At 43.4% G+C, this 22,191-nt stretch overlaps 1 protein-coding gene and 1 long non-coding RNA gene across 3 annotated transcripts in view; one reads left to right on the forward strand and one right to left on the reverse strand.

Moving 5' to 3' along the window:
- The window catches only part of kcnj10a (potassium inwardly rectifying channel subfamily J member 10a), a 67,820-nt gene extending 61,731 nt beyond the window's left edge, over positions 1-6,089 (reverse strand). Inside the window, exon 1 of the mRNA XM_023966268.2 lies at positions 5,466-6,089. The gene's annotated coding sequence lies outside the window, so the exon portion shown is untranslated. The remainder of the gene's footprint in view (positions 1-5,465) is intronic.
- A 7,492-nt stretch (positions 6,090-13,581) lies between these two features.
- On the forward strand, positions 13,582-15,461 carry LOC144987299 (uncharacterized). 2 transcript variants are annotated; one of them, XR_013651180.1, is made up of 4 exons: positions 13,582-14,668; positions 14,817-14,894; positions 14,975-15,134; positions 15,317-15,461. It is a non-coding gene; the product is annotated as an uncharacterized LOC144987299 (long non-coding RNA). The 2 variants fall into 2 exon arrangements; XR_013651179.1 differs by having other exon boundaries at positions 13,594-14,894.
- Positions 15,462-22,191: the final 6,730 nt, after the last annotated feature.

Consider the following 22,191-nt stretch of genomic DNA (forward strand, 5'->3'; position numbering starts at 1 on the left):
TTTTTTTTTTTAACTTGTCCTGTCCAACAGCTAGGCAAACAGATGAGAGCTGAGGGCCTCTTGTGTTGGACATATTTTATTTTAACAAGAGGGGTTATTCATCTTCAGACAAACCAAAGGTATGTCTGAATAAACCCCTTTTGTAATTGAGGCCAAAATTTATTAATTTCAATCATGTTTGAAAATCTTTGGTGTTGGACCGGACGGAAAAGGAAAGAGGGGAAGAAGAGAGAGGGACGTTAGAGAGAGGGGGGGGTAGGAGGGTGATAATAGGAGGGGAAGGGGGGTAAGACCATGAAGCAGCATAGAGCAGACAGGTTTACTGGTTGTTTATCGTTACGGTACGGTTCAAATGTAGTACAAAAAGGGCGGGGCCTGTTCACACACACTCAAATATTATCAACACACCTGCTAGCCGCAAAAATGTCCACATGTCAACATGCACACAAAACAGATAGTGTTCACGAACGCATACCTATGCCTTTAAACCAACTAGTGTGAAATCTTTCATTCATTCAATCATGCAAACTATTAGTGCAAAGGTGAGCTAACACCTGTGCTCAGGTGAGTGTTTATGTTCTTCTAAAATGGATGGTGGAATGTGAAAAGAAGGAGGAGGAGCGCCCAGCCACCCCCACACCCATACCCCCGCCGCAGCAGCAGCGGCAGCCGGAATTCCCCCAACGCCACACGGGAACAGGCAGGGAACAACCGCCCCCCGGGCGACCAAGACCGCCACCCAGGCCAGGGCCAGCCGGACCGCCGCGAGGCCCCCAGAGCCAGAGAGCAGGGAGGCGCAGAGGGAAAGAGAGCGCCGCCCCAGCCCAGCCAGGAAAGCAGCCCCCCGCCGCGCCGGAAGAGCCCAACGCAGGGCCCCACCGGAGAGGGACGCCCACAGCCCCAGACGAGCACCCCACCACCACCCAGGAGTTCCGGGCATCCCCCCGCCCCGACCCCAGGTACGAACCAGGACCCCCCAAGGGAGACCCGCTCCGCACTCCAGGCAGCCACCCACCCGGCCCACGGTTGGTCCAGGTAGGAGCAAGGCAGGGGCCCGCCGCCCCCGCCCAGGAGGGGGGATACCCGGGGAAAAAAGGGCGGCCCACAAGGGATGTTATAAATATGGCCCGACCAGGCTCGGCCATGTTGGAAGTTTGGCGGGGCCCAGCGCCCAGGGGCAAGGACCAGGACCCACCCCCCAGGGACACGAACACCCCCGGCTCAGGTGTAATATGAACCCCCCCACCGTGCGGAGAGAGCACCGCCGGGCCCAGGGAGCCGGCACCCAAGGGACACGGCCGCCATCGCCAAGGGGCCCGCACCCCCCACCAGGGAAGGGGTAGGGGACAGATGGACCCAGGTCCCACCTTCCTTGTAAAATGTGTGTGCGTGTATGGGTGTTTGAGAGGGTGTTTGTGTGCATGTGTGTGTGTTTATGTTTGAATGTATATATTGAAGGGGGAGGGGTGTGTGTACTAAGGGGGGTGCAGTTAAAATTGGCGAGTAGGGCACTAAGGGGACATCTCCTGATTACTCACAGTGATGTCCCCTCACCCTCCACACCAAGGGGCCCTAAATGTCTAAGGTGCGGTTAAAATTGGCGGGTAGGGTGCCAGGAAAAAATCCGAATTGTTTGCTAGACCGTTCACGTTTCCAAGTAAATCCGAACTTTTGTGATCTCCAGTGTGACCGTGACACGACCCAAATAAGACCCGCATGCGCAGAAGCCAGAAGAATACTCAACGGTGAACGACGTCACTTGTTGTTTGCGGAGCCAACGTTAACAATGGATGTCAACAACAGTGTTGTCAAAAGCAGAGCTCTTTTTGTAATATTAAATTTATTTTCACGAAGGAGCAGCACAATTACAATCTTCTCATTTTAAGAAGGCATTGGAGTCGGGATCGTCTGTACCCACTGTAGTGGAAGAGGAATGTGTATGTGTTGGGGCCGCGCCCCCGCGTGTGTGTGTGTGTGCAAGCGCGTGCCGCGATAGAGAATAGGGGGGGGGGGGGGGGGGGGGGCAGTGTGGGCGCGGATTCATGTTGTGTGTTACGGAGGACGGTAATAAAAGAAGGTTTCCCCCAAAATAAATGCTATGGACTCTTTATTAACCCGTTCTGGAGAATCTAAGGATCAGAACAGGGAGGAGGAGGAGGATCGCCTCGGGTCCCCCACGCTTGAGCACGGTCGGAAAGGGGAGAAAGAAAAAAAAGTTATCGCGGGAAAGGTTCAACACCACGCTCTGCCATTTAGCTGGAATTTTTTTTCAAAAACCGCCCAGTTGCGATAAGAGCCCTGGAGTTTGGCTTGAAAAGAGCGATCACCCCAAATATTAATCCAATCAGTGACCTCCCTTCCCTTCCACTGACTGGTCTCAGCAGCATCGTCCACCATGGTTGATGTTTACGTTCTCGTTCCCGCCTACTTCAACGCAAAATGATGACGTTTGTTGCGTGTCGATGACGTACAGTTCTGAATCAAGTCGCCTGGCCGGTCAGACGGCGGTCGCAATTGAAAAGAACGGCTACAATTCGGAATCAGGACGGCAAGTCCACGGGGCCTGGGTCGCAATTGAAAAGATCGGATCTGTGTCATTCAGACTGTCATGAAAAGATCGGAATTGGGCCGCTTAGGGGCAAAAAATTCGGAATTGGGTCGTTTCAGCCTGCAGTGTGAACGTAGCCTACAAGTGTCACGATAAGGATGTTGGGGGTTGGGGAATAAAGACGCAAGTTGAACAGCAACACAGTGTGGTCTTTGTCTTACTAGAGATTCAACTTTTGGCAATGAGGATGTCTGAATTTGCTTTGCCTCCACTGCCGCCTTTCTTACCTGTGGTGCAGTGGGATCGATGGCTGCCATCATTTGAGGTTTATTTGCTTGCTTTGGGCCACACAGATTTGGCCAAAGCGCGGAGATTGATGTTATTCCCACATATTTACAGCCAAGATGCACATTGCCTGCACGGAGTTTAAATGCATCCAAAGCTAAATATTGTTGGCACGTATTAGCCTAACCCTTCTCCTGAACCTTGTGATATATTTTTATTTTTAGCGAGAACTCTCATCGGAACTCCAACAGCCACCCAGCCTAACATAGTTCACTACTATATTTTCATAAGGAAATAAAAACCACTGAACTGACCCAAATCGCTCAAAGCCATTTTTACCCGCAAATCTAGAACCAAAATTGCCCAATCTGGCAACACTGTTTGCTGGGAGGGCAAACAGCACAGTAGAACAGTGAGCACTAACGCCATCGCCCCACATCTCTCCTGGAAATGTTGATTGGAATTGAATTAAGCTATACTTTTCACACGATGGGATGTGAAAACAAAAGTGCAATCCCCTCTTTCGCTTTAACTATGTCACGGGCTGGGGCATGGCTATTTGACCACCGGGGGACAGTCTACTAGCTGTCCCCAACTTACCCCCTTCTTCATAAAATCTCATAATAGGGTGAGGGGGTGGGGGGCTTAGCCTGCAATGCACCTTGGGGGGGGAGCTACTTGGCAGGGGTCCCCCTCTCTCGGTTTTATTTGCACCTTAGACATGTAGGGCCCTTGGTAGGAGGGGTGCTTGGATATCACTGTTAGTAAGCAGGAAATGTCCCCTCAGTGCCCTACCCGCCAATTTTTTTTTTTTTTTCAACTTGTCCTGTCCAACAGCTGGGCGGGCAGATGAGAACTGAGGGCCTCTTGTGTTGGACATATTTTACTTTAACAACAGGGGTTATTAATCTTCAGACAAACCAAAGGTACGTCTGAATAAACCCCTTTTGTAATTGAGGCCAAACTTCATTAATTTCAATCATGTTTGAAAATCTTTGGTGTTGGACCGGACGGAAAAGGAAAGAAGGGAAGAAGAGAGAGGGGGGGGGGGGGGGTAAGAGGGTGATAATAGGAGGGGGGGGGTAAGACCATGAAGCAGCATAGAGCAGCAAGTTTACTGGTTGTTTATCATTACGGTACGGTTCAAATGTAGTACAAAAAGTGCGGGGCCTGTCCATACACACACTCAAATGTTATCAACACACTTGCTGGCTACAAAAATGTCCACATGTCAACATGTACACAATACAGATAGTGTTCACACATGCATACTTATGCCTTCAAGACAACTAGTGTGAGATATTTCATTTAATCAATCACGCAAACTATTAGTGCAAAGGTGTGCTAACACCTGTGCTTAAGTGAGTGTTTATGTTCTTCTAAAATGGATGGTGGAATGTGAAAAGAAGAAGGGAGAGTGCCCAGCCACCCCCACACCAAGACCCCCGCCGCAGCAGCCGTGGCAGCCAGAACTCCCAAGGCCACACGGCAGCAGGCAGAGAACAACCGCCCCCCGGGCGACCACATCCGCCACCCAGGCCAGGGCCAGCAGGACCGCCGCAAGGCCCCCAGAGCCACAGAGCAGGGAGGCATGGGGGGAAAGAGAGCGCTGCCCCAGCCCAACCAGGAGAGCAGCACCCCCCTAAACCAGTGGTCCCCTAAACCAGTGGTCCAATGGCTGCACCCCCCTAAACCAGTGGTACCGATCCGCGGGACACTTGGCACCGGGTACCAGGCCGAGGGAAATTTTGGCACCGGGACGCACAGAAAGAAAAATTAATTTCCATTTTATTGTTTTTTTCAAAAAAAAACGTTTTATTTTGAAAAGTGACCGGATTCTCTCTGTTACATCCGTCACACTTGACGCACGTCAAAGTCGCGACACCAAACATCACGTGATACACCCCGATGTTGCTCATGTGATGTTCTGTTGTTGGTGTGACGTTACGAGGACACCACTAATAAAGTTGCACATGATTACACAGTGGATTTACGTTAATTATTATTATTGTTATAATTATTACTAAAGAGAAAATACCACCCCCGGTCTGCAGTAAACGTGCCTTGAGTTGTACCGGTCCGCGGTGACAAAAAGGTTGGGAAATATTTTATATAGGAAATATTTATCTAAACAGACAGCTTCCTGTGTGGGATGTTGTGTGGTCTGAAGAGTAGGAATGCCCTTATACCTTTCCCTTTCTTTGGTTGTCTTGAACTTTATGTTAACTTCATCTAAATGAAAGCATGAGAATAAATGTACAAACTTTTTGCAAACAAACGTTTTTATGATTTAAAATAAATAACCATTTTTCTGTTGTTGTTTTTATTTCTGTTTTGTTGCTACAAAAGCTCTCAGCTTTGCGAAAACCAGAAAGCAGGTGCATCTGGACTGAGCAGCTGTTTTTTTGCTTTCCTTAAGATGGAAAGTTACTTTGGCACATCCAGTCTAAGGAATGCAAAGTCAGAGATGCAAGGTTTCTCATATTTAGTTTTTAATAGGGCTTTAGCTGACCTTGTAGAAAGCACAATATAAAAAATCAACAATTAAACTTTTAAAATAAACAGATTTTTCTTTCATTCTAACCAGACAAACTATATAAATTGTAACAATATAAATTTAAATATTTCTTACCTTTCTGTTGTCTTGTAACACAAGTTCACTGTGGCCGCAGCTTGGAAATGTTACGGATTTCTTAGGTTTCTTAATGTCCGGCAAGCATGTGGAAAGACAGAAAATTTGATCTGTCTTTGGAGAAGAAGGAAGAAGAGCAAACTTCAGGGGTAGTCGCACTGTTGAGTTAATATCCGTTTCAGTTAGCTGTCATGCTGGCATTACATTGCTTTATTTTTGCATCTCAGAATAACGGAGAGAAAAAGTATGAAAGACAGTCGATGAAGATCACCCTGGGTCAGTGGGTGTGTCCCTGCACACTGGCACTGTCAGCACCGGTTCAGACTCACTGTTACTGGGTCATTATGTAATCGGATGAGCACAGCTTGCACTTTTTCTTCTCACATATAAAGCAGCACAAGAGAGAGAGCGCCCTGTGTGTCCACACTAAACAATGTTAAAGGACCCCGGCCAGTGCTGTCCACAACTTCAGGGCCCCCCAGCATGCCGCTTTATATAAACCCAAAGGTTTGTCAGTCAGCCACTGATTCTGGACATTTTTAATTAATTAATTCAACTCTCCACCCAGCTTCTCCTCCTACCCTGCCAGTCCCTGACGGAACGCTGTGAAAAGGCCTCTTTGTTGCTGAACCTCCGCCACTGCTTCAGCCTTTGTCAACTTTCTAGTGTAAAGCGCAATCGTTTGATGTTTATAAGATACAACCCTGGAAGTTGTTGGACTAAATAGGAAGCATTTCAAATCAAAGTGATTAAAAAAAATTGTCTTTTTTTTGTTCTTGGCTTCCTGCACTTTCGCATTGGCAGAACGAATAAAGAATTGAGGCTGTGCCATGTCCGCTTGCAAGAAGGGGGACCTGGTGCAGAGGCAGTGACGCTGTTGTGAATGAAAATGCTCTCGGTCAATTAATTCATTAAAGCAGGCAACATTTATGTCATGACGTACCAATTTGAAATGTTCTCATTGACAACTCTGTCATTTCCAACTACAATACACAGTGTTCTAAAACATTTCCAATATATCTGAAATTTTATATAATTTACTAAAAGCATGTCAAATAGCTTTTTGTTAACATATAATCTGGTCTTGCTGGGTTATTATTTAGTAAACTGAATTTTTAATTTCATAAATGTCAGCCGATGCAATGCCAAAACCATGACCAAAAAATCCACCTGGGCAGTCGTAAAAGTGTGCTACAGCTCCCAGAACAGCTTTCACGCTTTTCCCACTAACTCATTCACGTGCTCACAGACACTCATATCGCCACACCTGTCATCTCACCGGCAATCAAATTCCCTGCGTCCCACTGTCTTTCCCTCCGCGTGCCAAGTGTGGTACCTAAGGCTGCCAACCCCTGCATTAAAGTAACAACCACTGGATTCTGATACAGGCCCTGTACAATATGCACATTCATCTTTTCAAAAGTTTGTATGTTGTTTGTTTTCATGGGTGAAACGCAGGTAAGCTGCTGAAGCCGACCCTAGCTTGACATCATGAAATGTGCGGCATGTACAGTACAAGAGGCAAAAGCCGGTGCCTCAGAGGTCGAGTTGTCTTATTTCCGGGTTGGAAAAAAACTCAGGAAAATAACTAATAAAAATCATTTTTTTTGTACCAAAGGTAAAATACCATCATATATGATTTAAGCTTAAAAATAGCATGGTGTTGACACTGTAACCCTTGTGCTATCCTATGGGGTCAAGATGACCATTGACGTGTTATCCCTACCATGACAAAGGTGGATAAAGGTGGAGAAGATTTCATGTAAACCATGGAAACCAGTAAAGATCACAAATCCTGGAAGAAAAAAGTTCAGTGCATTGTCTTGTGGGGTCCAAATGACCCAACTCCCAATGTCAAAGTGCCTAGGATAGCTCAAGGGTTACAGACTCACTCTGATAAGAACTGTGTTTTTGGTGTTTTTAATATGTTCTTGGGGACTCTTTTTTATCGGTGAACCGAGTGCACCCTCGTATCTCTTCACCCTTCTGAAGCCGCTGCTTTTCTGCACTCTGAAAATGGATCTGATCAGCTGGTCTCTAAATTCGATCGACAAAGTGTTTTCCACACTAAGGAACGGGAAAGCGGACCCTTCCTGCCCAGACGGCACCCACGCGGCTGGATACACCATCGATCCATGGGGCAAGTGGAGGCTGGTGTGTCTGGCCCAGCTGTCTGTGGAGGATGTCGAGGACGTGTACCTATTTGGATTTCTGATAATTGGATTCCTCCTAATTGGGATCGGAGGATTTCTAATTTATCAGGTGGTCTGGGAGCAGAAGATGGAGAGAGGCAATCAATCAAAGCTCCTGGGAAAGATTTTTCGGGGAGGAGAGACTCAGAATGAGAAACTTTCACCAACGGATCAAAAGCTCTGTGCTTGTCTTGCCCACTTGAGCAGATTGCTTGAGACCCCTGAACTTGTGCGGAAGATGGATGCCACCTTGGAGCAAGTTTCTGCCCGGATTTGAGGGAAGACTGGGCTAAATTCACCCACTTCTCATTCGGATTAAACTCTGCCTCACACAAAGCGAAGAGCCAGTCAAGGACTTTGCCGGCAGAACAAACAACCTGCTGGCGCCCAAAAGTATTTTATCTAATCAGACTCCCCGAAGGAGCTGTGGACAACTGTCCTTGGCTCCACCAAAACAAAGATCTACAGATGGGACTACAGCAGCTGTTCTTGAGGGTTGATAACTGCAACTCACCCCCTCCCTGCTTGTCCTCGGCTTCCCAACCCCCTCCCTCCTCTGTGTGCTGCCCGGAAGATGTGCCTGGCTCACAGAGCTGCACCTGATGGACAGACTCATGGGGGGCCCCCCACTCCCGTCCACCACCGTTCCCCCCCTGAGCCTCATGTACTGTGTCTTTGTCTGAATATGTGCTATTTGTGTTTAAACGGTGTAGCTTTTTTCTTGTATCAACACATTGTACGCAGTGTAGGGATACGACTTTTTTTGTCACCAAATCCAACCCCGGCCCTATTCGTGGTCCATCTGCATGCTATACAAAGGTGCGCCGGCGCAGGTCATCTAAGGCTGCATTGACCTCAGTAACCTCTCGAGATGTGTGTGTATCCTGTGTTGCCGTTTGTCTGACCTTCTTCATCGAGATGTACTGGAACTGAGTTTCTCCTTGTTGGGATTAATAAAGTTTTCATTCATCTGGTCCGACGGCAGGGATGAGCGAATCCAAAGGCTGATACTCCAGCTATTGGCCAGAGAAAGCAGGCGGGCTATCGGCTGACGAATCAGAGCGACCAGGGGAGGAGATTCGGCTGCCATCATGCTTCCGGAGAAGGACTTTCAAAACACATGTTAAAAAGACTGTTTTGGTAGTTTTCTGTTATTCTCAAGAATATCTACGAGTAATTCGCATGTAACTTATTCATCTGTAGGTCTTTTAACTTGAGAATCCAGATATCTGGAACAATGTGTTTTAATCTGTTTTAGGGCTATTGTCAGGGCAATAAACTTCATGTATTTTTAATCCGGTTGAATCCTTGGTTTGCTTTAACTCTCTCGACTATTGAACATGCATGGATGGAAGGATCTGAAAAGCGAAAAGATTCTTTCCTACATGGTATACAGACCACCAAAACCAAGCTATGTTTTTATTGAGGAGTTTTCTGAGTTCTTAGAAGCTGTCCACACTTCCTTTAACATGATTTTAATAACAGGTGATTATAACCTGCATATAGACAGTAAGTCAGACTATTGCACCAATCAGTTCTTGGACTTGCTCTCCTCTCTTGATTTTAAACAACACGTCATCTAGCCGACTTACAACAGGGGGCACACTCTTGACCTCGTCATCAGCCGTGGTTTACCTACCAGTGTGTCCACTGTTGTGGACCTGGCTATATCTGACCATTACTGTGTGCTTTTTAACATTACTGGTTTTATAAAACAAGAGACCTCTGTGAGAATGGTGAAGGAACGCTACTATACTCCTGAAGTAGTCGAAAAGTTTATTAAATCTTTTCACTCCAACCCTCCACCTGCCTTACCAGCCCCCTGTGATCTTCTTGTTGACAGTTTTAACAGTAAATTAAAATCCAGTCTCGACTTAGTTGCTCCTCTAAAATCTAAGAAGATAAGAATCAAACCCACTCCCCCCTGGAGAATTGAGGAAATTAAAGAATTGAAAAGACGTTGTAGATCTGCCGAAAGACTTTGGAGAAAACACAAACTTGAAATATACTATCAACTATACCAAAACCAACTCAAACAGTAAAACAGACCAGAAATTCCTACTTCGCGAACATCATTTCTGTGAATAAAAATAACCACAGAGTCCCCTTCACTACAATTGAATCTTTAATCTACTCAAATGTGAACAAACATACAATGCCAGAGTCCGCCTCATTGTGTGAGGACTTTGTAGACCACTTCAGGAGCAAGATTGATTCTGTCAGATCGAACATCATAAAAGGAGAGAAACAGACTTTTTACTGGTAATGATGGGTTTATCTTACCTGAGGAAGCACTGGACAGTTTTGACCTGGTTGGAGCTGCAACACTTGGTCGAGTTTTCTCCCAAGTTAATCCAACGACCTGTTTTTTAGATCCCATCCCTACTTCACTTTTTAAATCATTTTACGGGTCTTTTGAGAGTGAGATTTTGAATGTTATATAATATTTATTTATTTATCCATTTTATCTTGTTTTATGAACTTGAACTAGACTTTTAACGCATTATTTTAATTTACCTTATTTCAATTTTTTTTTGTTTTCATCAACATGTTTACTTTTTGATTCTCATTTTCATTCATTTTTTATTTCCGGTGCTTCCCCAGCTGGAACCTCTCCCTCTGGGTCGGCTACTGTTCAGCCACTGCAGCCCTAGATGGGAACCTGCATCACCACTTAGCTGTGGTGGAGCGGCCCCCGCCTGTGATGCTGCATTTGGCTGTCTATGCGGCTGTTCACAGAGGGGGAGGTTCCAATTATCAGTGTTTCCAGCATCTTGTTTTTGTGCTCAGCCTATTTCTCATTGTCTTTTCCTATCAGTTAGGGGGTGGGAGGTGTGAAAGGAGTGGGGGGCTAGGTACCGGGAGGGGGGCCCTATTTATTTATTTATTTACTTTTATTTATTTTTTAATCATCATGCTTGTTTTTATATTTTGTTGTGTTTCAATGTAAAGCACTTTATGTTATATTTTTATATGAAAAGTGCTTTATAAATAAAGTTTGATTTGATTTGATTTGAACGGCGTGTTTACATGACACATTTTTCTTCCGATCAGGCGTTCTTTCCGATTACTTTTGCCCATGTAAAAACAGCAATTATTTATCATTTACCTCCCCCACATGGGGCGAGGCATCAAGCTTTAAGGAATACAATTTTGAACAGGCAGAGTGGGGCAGCAAACCCTCAACAAGTTAGCTTCCGATTCACAGCTTCCGATTCGCGAGTGCACTAAAGGAGCATTCCACTGTTTTTTTGCACTAAGATCTCCTTAGATCGGGTCCTGTTCAAAAACCGCCGGACCTAGACTGCTCAAACCTGCATTAAATTAGGATTTAGATACTGAAAAACACATTAAACACAGTTTCTGATTTGTGAAACCTTCCTCTGATTTGTGAAAATGTGAAATAGGTTGATTTTTAGCGCATTTTACGCACTGAGTCCATTTCAGACCAGGTCCTGTTCAAAAACCACGGGACCTGGACTGCTCAAACCTGGATTAAATTATAATTTTGACACTAAAGATCACATTAAACACAGTTTCTGATTTGTGAAACCTTCCTCTGATTTGTGAAAATGTAAAATAGGATGATTTTGACCGCAATTTGTGAATTGAGTCCACCTTATACCGGGTCCTGTTCAAAAACCGCCAGACGTAGACTGCTCAAACCTGCATTAAATTAGGATTTAGATACTAAAGAACACAATAAACACAGTTTCTGATTTGTGAAACCTTCTTCTGATTTGTGAACATGTGAAATAGGTTGATTTTTATCCCATTTTACGCACTGAGTCCATTTCAGACCAGGTCCTGTGCAAAAACTGCTGGAACTGGACTGCTCAAACCTGGATTATATTATGCATTAGATAATAAAGAACACAATAAACACAGTTTCTGATTTGTGAAACCTTCCTCTGATTTGTGAAAATGTGAAATAGGTTGATTTTTAGCGCATTTTACGCACTGAGTCCATTTCAGACCAGGTCCTGTTCAAAAACCACTGGACCTGGACTGCTCAAACCTGCATTAAATTAGGATTTAGATACTAAAGAACACAATAAACACAGTTTCTGATATGTGAAACCTTCCTCTGATTTGTCTTCTTCTTTCTCTTTCGGCTTTTCCCATCAGGGGTCGCCACAGCGAATCATCCTTTTCCACCTCACTCTATCATGGACATCTTCTACCCTAACATTAGCCAACTTCATGTCCTCTGTTAAGACATCCATGTATCTCCTCTTTGGCCGTCCTCTTGCCCTCCTGCCAGGCAGCTCCATCTCCAACATCCTTCTACCAATATATCCACTATCCCTCCTCTGAACATGTCCAAACCATCTCAGTCTGGCTTCTCTGACTTTGTCGCTGACACAGGCAACATGAGCCGTCCCTCTGATGTACTCGTTCCTTATCCTGTCTAACCTGGTCACTCCTAAGGAGAACCTCAACATCTTCATCTCCGCTACCTCCATCTCAGCCTCTTGTCTCTGTCTCACTGCTACCGTCTCTAACCCATAGAGCAGAGCTGGTCTCACCACTGTCTTGTACACCTTTCCTTTGAGTCTTGCTGGCACTCTTCTGTCACACAACACTCCTGACACTTTCCTCCAACCGCTCCAACCTGCCTGCACTCGCCTCTTCACCTCTTTTCCACAATCCCCATCACACTGAACTGTTGACCCCAAGTACTTAAACTCCTGCACCTTCTTCACCTCAGTCCCCTGTAACCTAACGCTTCTACCTTGATCCCTCTCGTTCAGACACATGTATTCTGTCTTACTACGACTGACCTTCATACCTCTTCTTTCCAGAGCAAACCTCCACCTCTCTAGCTGTTCCTCCACCTGCTCTCTACTCTCACTGCAAATTACAATGTCATCCGCAAACATCATTGTCCAGGGAGATTCCTGTCTTACCTCGTCTGTCAGCCTGTCCATCAGCATAGCAAACAAAAAAGGACTCAAAGCTGATCCTTGGTGTAGTCCCACCTCCACCTTGAACTCCTCTGTCTGACCTACAGCACATCTCACCACCGTCATACTTCTCTCATACATGTCCTGAACTACTCTGACATACTTTTCTGCCACTCCAGACGACCTCATACAGTACCACAGCTCCTCCCTCGGCACCCTGTCATACGCCTTCTCTAAATCTAAGAACACACAATGCAGCTCCTTCTGACCTTCTCTGTACTTTTCCATCAACATTCTCAAAGCAAAAATGGCATCAGTGGTGCTCTTACGGGGCATGAAACCATACTGCTGCTCACAAATCTCCACCTTCTTCCTAAGCCTGGCTTCCACTACTCTTTCCCACAGCTTCATTGTGTGGCTCATCAACTTTATTCCTCTATAGTTGCTGCAGTTCTGCGTGTCACCCTTGTTCTTAAAGATTGGGACCAGAACGCTTCTCCTCCATTCCTCAGGCATCTTCTCACTCTCTAAAATCCTATTGAACAACCTTGTTAGAAATTCCACTGCTGTCTCTCCTAGGCACTTCCATACCTCCACAGGTACGTCATCAGGACCAACGGCCTTTCCGCTTTTCATCCTTTTCAGAGCCTTCCTAACCTCATCCTTTCCAATCTCTGCTACTTCCTGCTCCACAACAACCACATCTTCCTCCCTTCTTTCCCTGTCATTTTCCTCGTTCATCAGCTCCTCAAAATACTCCTTCCATCTTTTCTGTACACTCTCTTGGGTTGTTAGCACCTTTCCATCTCTGTCCTTAATCACCCTTATCTGTTGCACGTCCTTCCCATCTCTGTATCTCTGTCTGGCTAGCCTGTACAAGTCCTTCTCTCCTTCCTTTGTGTCTAACCTGTCATATAGCTCATCGTAAGCTTTCTGTTTGGCCTTTGCCACCTCTCTCTTCACTTTACGCTGCGCTTCCTTGTACTCCTGTCTACCTTCCTCTGATTTGTGAAAATGTGAAATAGGTTGATTTTTATCCCATTTTACGCACTGAGTCCATTTCAGACCAGGTCCTGTGCAAAAACTGTTGGAACTGGACTGCTCAAACCTGGATTAAATTATGCATTAGATAATAAAGAACACAATAAACACAGTTTCTGATTTGTGAAACCTTCCTCTGATTTGTGAAAATGTGAAATAGGTTGATTTTTAGCGCATTTTACGCACTGAGTCCACCTTAGACCAGGTCCTGTTCAAAAACCACTGGACCTGGACTGCTCAAACCTGGATTAAATTATAATTTTGACACTAAAGAACACATTATACACAGTTTCTGATTTGTGAAACCTTCCTCTGATTTGTGAAAATGTGAAATAGGTTGATTTTTAACGCATTTTACGCACTGAGTCCACCTTAAACCGGGTCCTGTTCAAAAACCGCCGGACCTAGACTGCTCAAACCTGCATTAAATTAGGATTTAGATACTGAAGAACACATTAAACACAGTTTCTGATTTGTGAAACCTTCCTCTGATTTGTGAAAATGTGAAATAGGTTGATTTTTAGCGCATTTTACGCACTGAGTCCACCTTAGGCCAGGTCCTGTTCAAAAACCGCCGGACCTGGACTGCTCAAACCTGGATTAAATTAGGATTTAGATACTAAAGAACACATTGCCCGACCCTGAATTAAAAAAAAAAAAAGTGATCGTGTCCCCAGTGGGGAGGAAAGGCAGTTATTGAACAAAAAACCATTACAATGACAAACACTTTTTCAGCTGACAAGCTCCTTTACACAATTTATCTGGCAATTATAAACAAGCCAGGGATACAAAATGAGCTACAAAAACTATCAGAGTGTGATAGATGGATATCAACTTTACTCCATATCTTCAACCTTTTTGAGAATGAGGAGTGGGCACAGGGAAAAGCATTGTGGCTCAATGAGTTAGGTAGATTCACAGGATCAACCTGGGATGCTTTTGGGGCAGAGGAGGACATGGTCACATGTAGACTTGAATTCCTTAACAGTACAGAAGTTGTACAAACATGTCTTAATCCAGCCTGTCCAACTGCAAAAAGAAGATACAACTCAATAGATATTGTGTAAGTACATTGTAATTATTGATACAACTTTTACATACACTTATTTAACAAACTGTTTGCTTGTTTTTACTGTTATTGTAAGAGAAACAATAGTTTATGTAACATGTAGCCATACAAGTTATTTATTTATTTTAAATTTTGTTGCAAGGTGTGAAGACCTCACTAAGTTGCAGGCTGACGTTGACAAGTGGTCCAATGAGATTATCGTACTACTTCCATGCAAAAGGTATGTATGAAGTAGCATATATATATGTTTCAAAATATTTGAAACAAATTGTGGACTTTCTAACTTTTTAAAATTTTCAGAGGTGCAGGGCCATGCACAGAACAAAAACAGAACATCAAGACGTACCTTTGTGCACGGGTTGCCATGTCTTGTACTGGTATCAATCTTTCACAAAAACGCTTTGACTAAGAACCAGCATCCAACAGCGTTGCCACATCAGATCGAACTTCTTGGTGAAAAGTAAGGCGTAAATTGCAGAACTAATGTAGAAATTTATAGCATTGGGTTAAATTTAATTAGCATCATGTGTTTTTTTTGCTACGATTGAATTTTTGAGGGAAAAAATAAATCATTAAATCACTGACATTTTTTCTATTTTTATTTTTTTATACTGGATTGTACTATTGTATTTGTTTACACAGGTACGAGCCGGTGGCCATAACATATCACCTGAGTGCGCAAAGTCATTTTGTTGCATTCCACCGACTGGGAACAGACAAAAGCTGGCACTTTTATGATGGACTACAGGAATCCAAGAAGGCTGGAAGAGGCGATATAAAAATCTCAGACATCAACATACAAAAGAAACTGGGAAACAGATGTCAGATTGGACACATAGTTATGGTCAGGGTTAGCATGAGCCCCTGACTTAAATTTTAGTTTTTTTTGTTCAACATTTCTTGGTTTGTTTCCTAATTTACTTTAAAATTCCTGTTTTGGTGTTTTGCTTCAGGTTGTCCTTCCCTTGTCCCCATTACCTTTGAATTGCATAAAATCAAATACGGTGTATAATATATTCTTCAGTATCTAAATCCTTATTTAATGCAGGTTTGAGCAGTCTAGGTCCGGCGGTTTTTGAACAGGACCTGGTCTAATGTGGACTCAATTCACAAATTGCGGTCAAAATCATCCTATTTTACATTTTCACAAATCAGAGGAAGGTTTCACAAATCAGAAACTGTGTATAATGTGTTCTTTACTATCTAATGCATAATTTAATCCAGGTTTGAGCAGTCCAGTTCCAGCAGTTTTTGCACAGGACCTGGTCTGAAATGGACTCAGTGCGCAAAATGCGCTAAAAATCAACCTATTTCACATTTTCACAAATCAGAGGAAGGTTTCACAAATCAGAAACTGTGTTTATTGTGTTCTTTATTATCTAATGCATAATATAATCCAGGTTTGAGCAGTCCAGTTCCAGCAGTTTTTGCACAGGACCTGGTCTGAAATGGACTCAGTGCGTAAAATGCGCTAAAAATCAACCTATTTCACATTTTCACAAATCAGAGGAAGGTTTCACAAATCAGAAACTGTGTTTATTGTGTTCTTTATTATCTAATGCATAATATAATCCAGGTTTGAGCAGTCCAGTTCCAGCAGTTTTTGCACAGGACCTGGTCTGAAATGGACTCAGTGCGTAAAATGCGCTAAAAATCAACCTATTTCACATTTTCACAAATCAGAGGAAGGTTTCACAAATCAGAAACTGTGTATAATGTGTTCTTTACTATCTAATGCATAATTTAATCCAGGTTTGAGCAGTCCAGTTCCAGCAGTTTTTGCACAGGACCTGGTCTGAAATGGACTCAGTGCGTAAAATGCGCTAAAAATCAACCTATTTCACATTTTCACAAATCAGAGGAAGGTTTCACAAATCAGAAACTGTGTTTATTGTGTTCTTTATTATCTAATGCATAATATAATCCAGGTTTGAGCAGTCCAGTTCCAGCAGTTTTTGCACAGGACCTGGTCTGAAATGGACTCAGTGCGTAAAATGCGCTAAAAATCAACCTATTTCACATTTTCACAAATCAGAGGAAGGTTTCACAAATCAGAAACTGTGTATAATGTGTTCTTTACTATCTAATGCATAATTTAATCCAGGTTTGAGCAGTCCAGTTCCAGCAGTTTTTGCACAGGACCTGGTCTGAAATGGACTCAGTGCGTAAAATGCGCTAAAAATCAACCTATTTCACATTTTCACAAATCAGAGGAAGGTTTCACAAATCAGAAACTGTGTTTATTGTGTTTTTTATTATCTGATGCATAATATAATCCAGGTTTGAGCAATCCAGGTCCAGTGGTTTTTGAACAGGACCTGGTCTAAGGTGGACTCAGTGCGTAAAATGCGCTAAAAATCAACCTATTTCACATTTTCACAAATCAGAGGAAGGTTTCACAAATCAGAAACTGTGTTTAATGTGTTCTTTAGTGTCAAAATTATAATTTAATCCAGGTTTGAGCAGTCCAGGTCCAGTGGTTTTTGAACAGGACCCGGTCTAAGGTGGACTCAGTGCGTAAAATGCGATAAAAATCAACCTATTTCACATTTTCACAAATCAGAGGAAGGTTTCACAAATCAGAAACTGTGTTTAATGTATTCTTCAGTATCTAAATCATAATTTAATCCAGGTTTGAGCAGTCTAGGTCCAGCGGTTTTTGAACCGGACCCCATCTAAGGAGATCTTAGTGCAAAAAAAACAGTGGAATGCTCCTTTAGTGCACTCGCAAATCGGAAGCTGTGAATCGGAAGCTAACTTCAGCGTCGTCAACAACAGGTTATATGACAGAGACCAGGGGCCTGTTTCAGAAAGGAGGTTAAGTGTAAACTCTGAGTGCGTTAACCCTGAAATCAGGGAAACCCTGGGTTTTCCGTTTCAGAATGGGAGGTTTGTTAAACCAGAGAAAGCAGAGTAAGTCAAACCCGTTTCTGAAAGAGAGGTAACTTATACTCGGAGTCAGTGTCCATGGTTACTTACGCTGTGAACCTAACCTGGTCGGGAGCAGGTTTTATTCCCTAAACTCAAGGTTTCTGCCGGTCCCCTCCCCTTTTTAAAGACGAAGCGGTATTTTTCGCTTTAACCTTCATTGCCCAAATTTCCGTCACACAGAGACGGTCTAAGTGACAACAATGGCTTGTCCTTTTTTGGAGGACCCAATAGACGAGGAGGCTGCATTAATTCCTAGAGAATTACATTTACGTCGTGCGAGGATTTTGAGAAGACTCGATTTTTTGTCATTTCCCCATACGTTTTTGTTTGAGCGTTACCGTTTTTCGTTGCAGTCAATTACATATATACAATGAAAACAACATTAGGGATTGCTATGTAGATGTTTCATATGTCAAATATTGTCAACAAAGCCTACATCCATGACATGCTCATATTTGACCTGATTGAATTATGTTTTTATACTTCATTTTTAGCTGCTGCCATGTTCTTTTAATTCCTGCAGGATTGCGTCTACATGAAAATTAAATCAGGGATATTGAATTAGATTAATGTAACAATTACTTTTTGGAAACACAATTTGCTAGTACTGCTTACTTTCTTAATCCCATATAAACCTATCCCACTTGACCAATACAAGGGTAGTGTTGCAGCGTGTGTGTGCTGAGCGGGGTGCAGGTGCGAGTGCAGGTGCAGATGGGGGGGGGGGGGGGGTGAGCACGGAGCGGAGGTGTGTGCGTGGAATATATTGTGTGTTCGGAGGACGGAGCACTTAGTTAAATAAAGAGAAGGTGTCATTCCCAGAATAACTGTTTTGGAGTCATTCTTTATCCGCTCTGGAGGTTGAGGGTTTCGAACGGGAAGTGAACCCCGAAGGAGAATTCCCTTCGGCCCTGAAGGAAATCTCCCCTGCGCTTCTGACCACGGTCGGTCGGAAAGACGAGAGAAAAGAAAGGAGAAGTCTTCGCGCAGCGAAAGGTTCAACAGTAGACAAAAGTTCACTTTTAAAAACACAATTGCATGTATTAATATTAAACTGACCAACGTTTGCAAGAGGGGAAGGTTAACAAAAAACACTGCTCTAAACATTACCGACGTTAAATGCATTTTCCCCCCAGATTGGTTCTGTACACTATGCAGCATTTCATGCAATTACACCAGGAATAACACTTCAAAAGTACACCTAAATATCGCCATTTTTTATTTCACTCCTTACGCTATTTAAAAAGTTATTACAGCCAATATTTTATAACAATGATTTAAATGCAAACTTAGGCATTAACTTGAGCAGCTATGTTTTCCCACGCTAACTGTCTCTGTTTTGCAGATGCAGCGGTGTTGCTTTTCTTCTGGAATATGTGCTCATATTCACTGTAACTCTGCAGCAGCACATCAAGTTCAGCTGGCGAAAAATACGCAGACCTCTTTTTTTCACGGTTGCCATGGTGACTCGTGATATCTGCGCTCCATTGATAATGGCTTCTCATAGTCGCGGTGCCCACGCTCACCTCCGAATCAGTCCACTCAGAGTTGATTGACCTAACTCGGACCAGCTTCTCTGAAACAGAAAACTCAGAGTTGTTAATCTCCCGATTGACCAACTCAGAGTTCAAGTTCAACCTCAGAGTTGGTTGAACCTCCTTTCTGAAACAGGCCCCTGGTCCTAGACTTCCCAGGTCCCCTACACCACAGTCATGTCATTTTTGATGTATTTTTTGATGTTATTTATTGTTGCTGCCACAGATAAATGAATTTCCCCATCACGGGATAAATAAAGTCATCTAATCTAATCTAAGAAGTCAATGGGCCTGTTTCAGAAAGGAGGTTAAGTGTAAACTCTGAGTGCGTTAACCCTGGAATCAGGGAAACCCTGGGTTTTCCGTTTCAGAATGGGAGGTTTGTTAAACCAGAGAAAGCAGAGTAAGTCAAACCCGTTCCTGAAAGAGAGGTAACTTATACTCGGAGTCAGTGTCCATGGTTACTTATGCTGTGAACCTAACCTGGTCGGGAGCAGGTTTTATCCGCTAAACTCAAGGTTTCTGCCGGTAGACGAAGCAGTATTTTTCGCTTTAACCTTCATTGCCCAAATTTCCATCACACAGAGACTGTCTAAGTGACAAGAATGGCTTGTCCTTTTTGGAGGACCCAATAGACGAGGAGGCTGCATTAATTCATAGAGAATTACATTGACCTCGTACGAGGATGTTGAGAAGACTTTTTTGTCATTGCTCCATACGTTTTTGTTTGAGCGTTACCGTTTTTCGTTGCAGTCATATGCAGTCATCCTTTCTGAAACAGGCCCCAGGGGCCCCAGGGGCCTGTTTCAGAAAGGAGGTTCAACCAACTCTGAGGTTGAACTTGAACTCTGAGTTGGTCAATCGGGAGATTAACAACTCTGAGTTTTCTGTTTCAGAGAAGCTGGTCCGAGTTAGGTCAATCAACTCTGAGTGGACTGATTCGGAGGTGAGCGTGGGCACCGCGACTATGAGAAGCCATTATCAATGGAGCGCAGATATCACGAGTCACCATGGCAACCGTGAAAAAAAAGAGGTCTGCGTATTTTTCGCCAGCTGAACTTGACGTGCTGCTGCAGAGTTACAGTGAATATGAACACATATTCTGGAAGACAAGCAACACCGCTGCATCTGCAAAACAGAGACAGCGTGGGAAAACATAGCTGCTCCAGTTAATGCCTAAGTTTGCATTTAAATCATTGTTATAAAATATTGTCTGTAATAACTTTCTAAATAGCGTAAGGTGTGAAATAAAAAATGGCGATATTTAGGTGTAGTTTTGAAGTGTTATCCCTGGTGTAATTGCATGAAATGCTGCATAGTGTACAGAACCAATCGGGGGGGAATGCATTTAACGTCGGTAATTATAGGACTTTTTTGTTAACCTTCCCCTCTTGCAAACGTTGGTCAGTTTAATATTAATACATGCAATTGTGTTTTTAAAAGTGAACTTTTGTCTACTGTTGTGTTGAACCTTTCGCTGCGCGAAGACTTCTCCTTTCTTTTCTCTCGTCTTTCCGACCGACCGTGGTCAGAAGCGCAGGGGAGATTTCCTTCAGGGCCGAAGGGAATTCTCCTTCGGGGTTCACTTCCCGTTCGAAACCCTCAACCTCCAGAGCGGATTAAGAATGACTCCAAAACAGTTATTCTGGGAATGACACCTTCTCTTTATTTAACTAAGTGCTCCGTCCTCCGAACACACAATATATTCCACGCACACACCTCCGCTCCGTGCTCACCCCCCCCCCCATCTGCACCTGCACTCGCACCCCGCTCAGCACACACACACTGCAACACTATCCTTGTATTGGTCAAGTGGGATAGGTTTATATGGGATTAAGAAAGTAAGCAGTACTAGCAAATTGTGTTTCCAAAAAGTAATTGTTACATAAATCTAATTCAAAGTCCCTGTTTTCATTTTCATATAGATGCAATCCTACAGGAATTAAAAGAACATGGCAACAGCTAAAAATGAAGTATAAAAACATAATTCAATCAGGTCAAATTAGAGCATGTCATGGATGTAGGCTTTGTTGACAATATTTGACATATGAAACATCTACAAAGCAATACATATCTAATGTTGTTTTCATTGTATATATGTAATTGACTGCAACGAAAAACGGTAAAACTCAAACAAAAATGTATGGGGAAATGACAAAAAATCGAGTCTTCTCAAAATCCTCGTACGAGGTAAATGTAATTCTCTATGAATTAATGCAGCCTCCTCGTCTATTGGGTCCTCCAAAAAGGACAAGCAATTCTTGTCACTTAGACAGTCTCTGTGTGACGGAAATGTGGGCAATGAAGGTTAAAGCGAAAAATACCGCTTCGTCTTTAAAAAGGGGAGGGGACCGGCAGAAACCTTGAGTTTAGCGGATAAAACCTGCTCCCGACCAGGTTAGGTTCACAGCATAAGTAACCATGGACACTGACTCCGAGTATAAGTTACCTCTCTTTCAGGAACGGGTTTAACTTACTCTGCTTTCTCTGGTTTAACAAACCTCCCATTCTGAAACGGAAAACCCAGGGTTTCCCTGATTTCAGGGTTAACGCACTCAGAGTTTAAACTTAACCTCCTTTCTGAAACAGGCCCCAGGTTTAGTTGAAGCTTAGTTTGTTTTCAGAGAGGTGAGGCAGCATGACGTGTCCATTTGAAGATAATTTAGTGGATGAAGAAGCTCAGATAATCCTTTTCCACCGTGAGAGGGTGATAAGACCACATATGGATGTTTGAAAGATACAAATTTTTACATTGTTGATCTAACTTAATTATTTGCTTCAGTGAAGATAATTAAAAATATTTTTTTTTGTTAAGTCAGTTTAAAAATAACACGTAGTTTTCAGACAGTTATTTTACTTTCATTCAAATTAATTCAATTAAGTAAGTCTAACTTTGGTGCTGCTGTTAGATCGGCACCACAAGGGATTGTGGGATACCATTCCCTTTGCCTGTCTGGACGGATTTGGGTTTAAGTGTGGCTTTTTGACCAAAGGTGTTTAGTTGTTTAGCTGTTTTACTATGTTTTGCCGAGTTATTTTGTCCTACTTTGC

Source organism: Oryzias latipes, chromosome 18 (genome assembly GCF_053564925.1).
Source record: "Oryzias latipes strain Hd-rR chromosome 18, Olatipes_Hd-rR_3.1".
Classification (NCBI taxonomy): Eukaryota; Metazoa; Chordata; class Actinopteri; order Beloniformes; family Adrianichthyidae; genus Oryzias; species Oryzias latipes.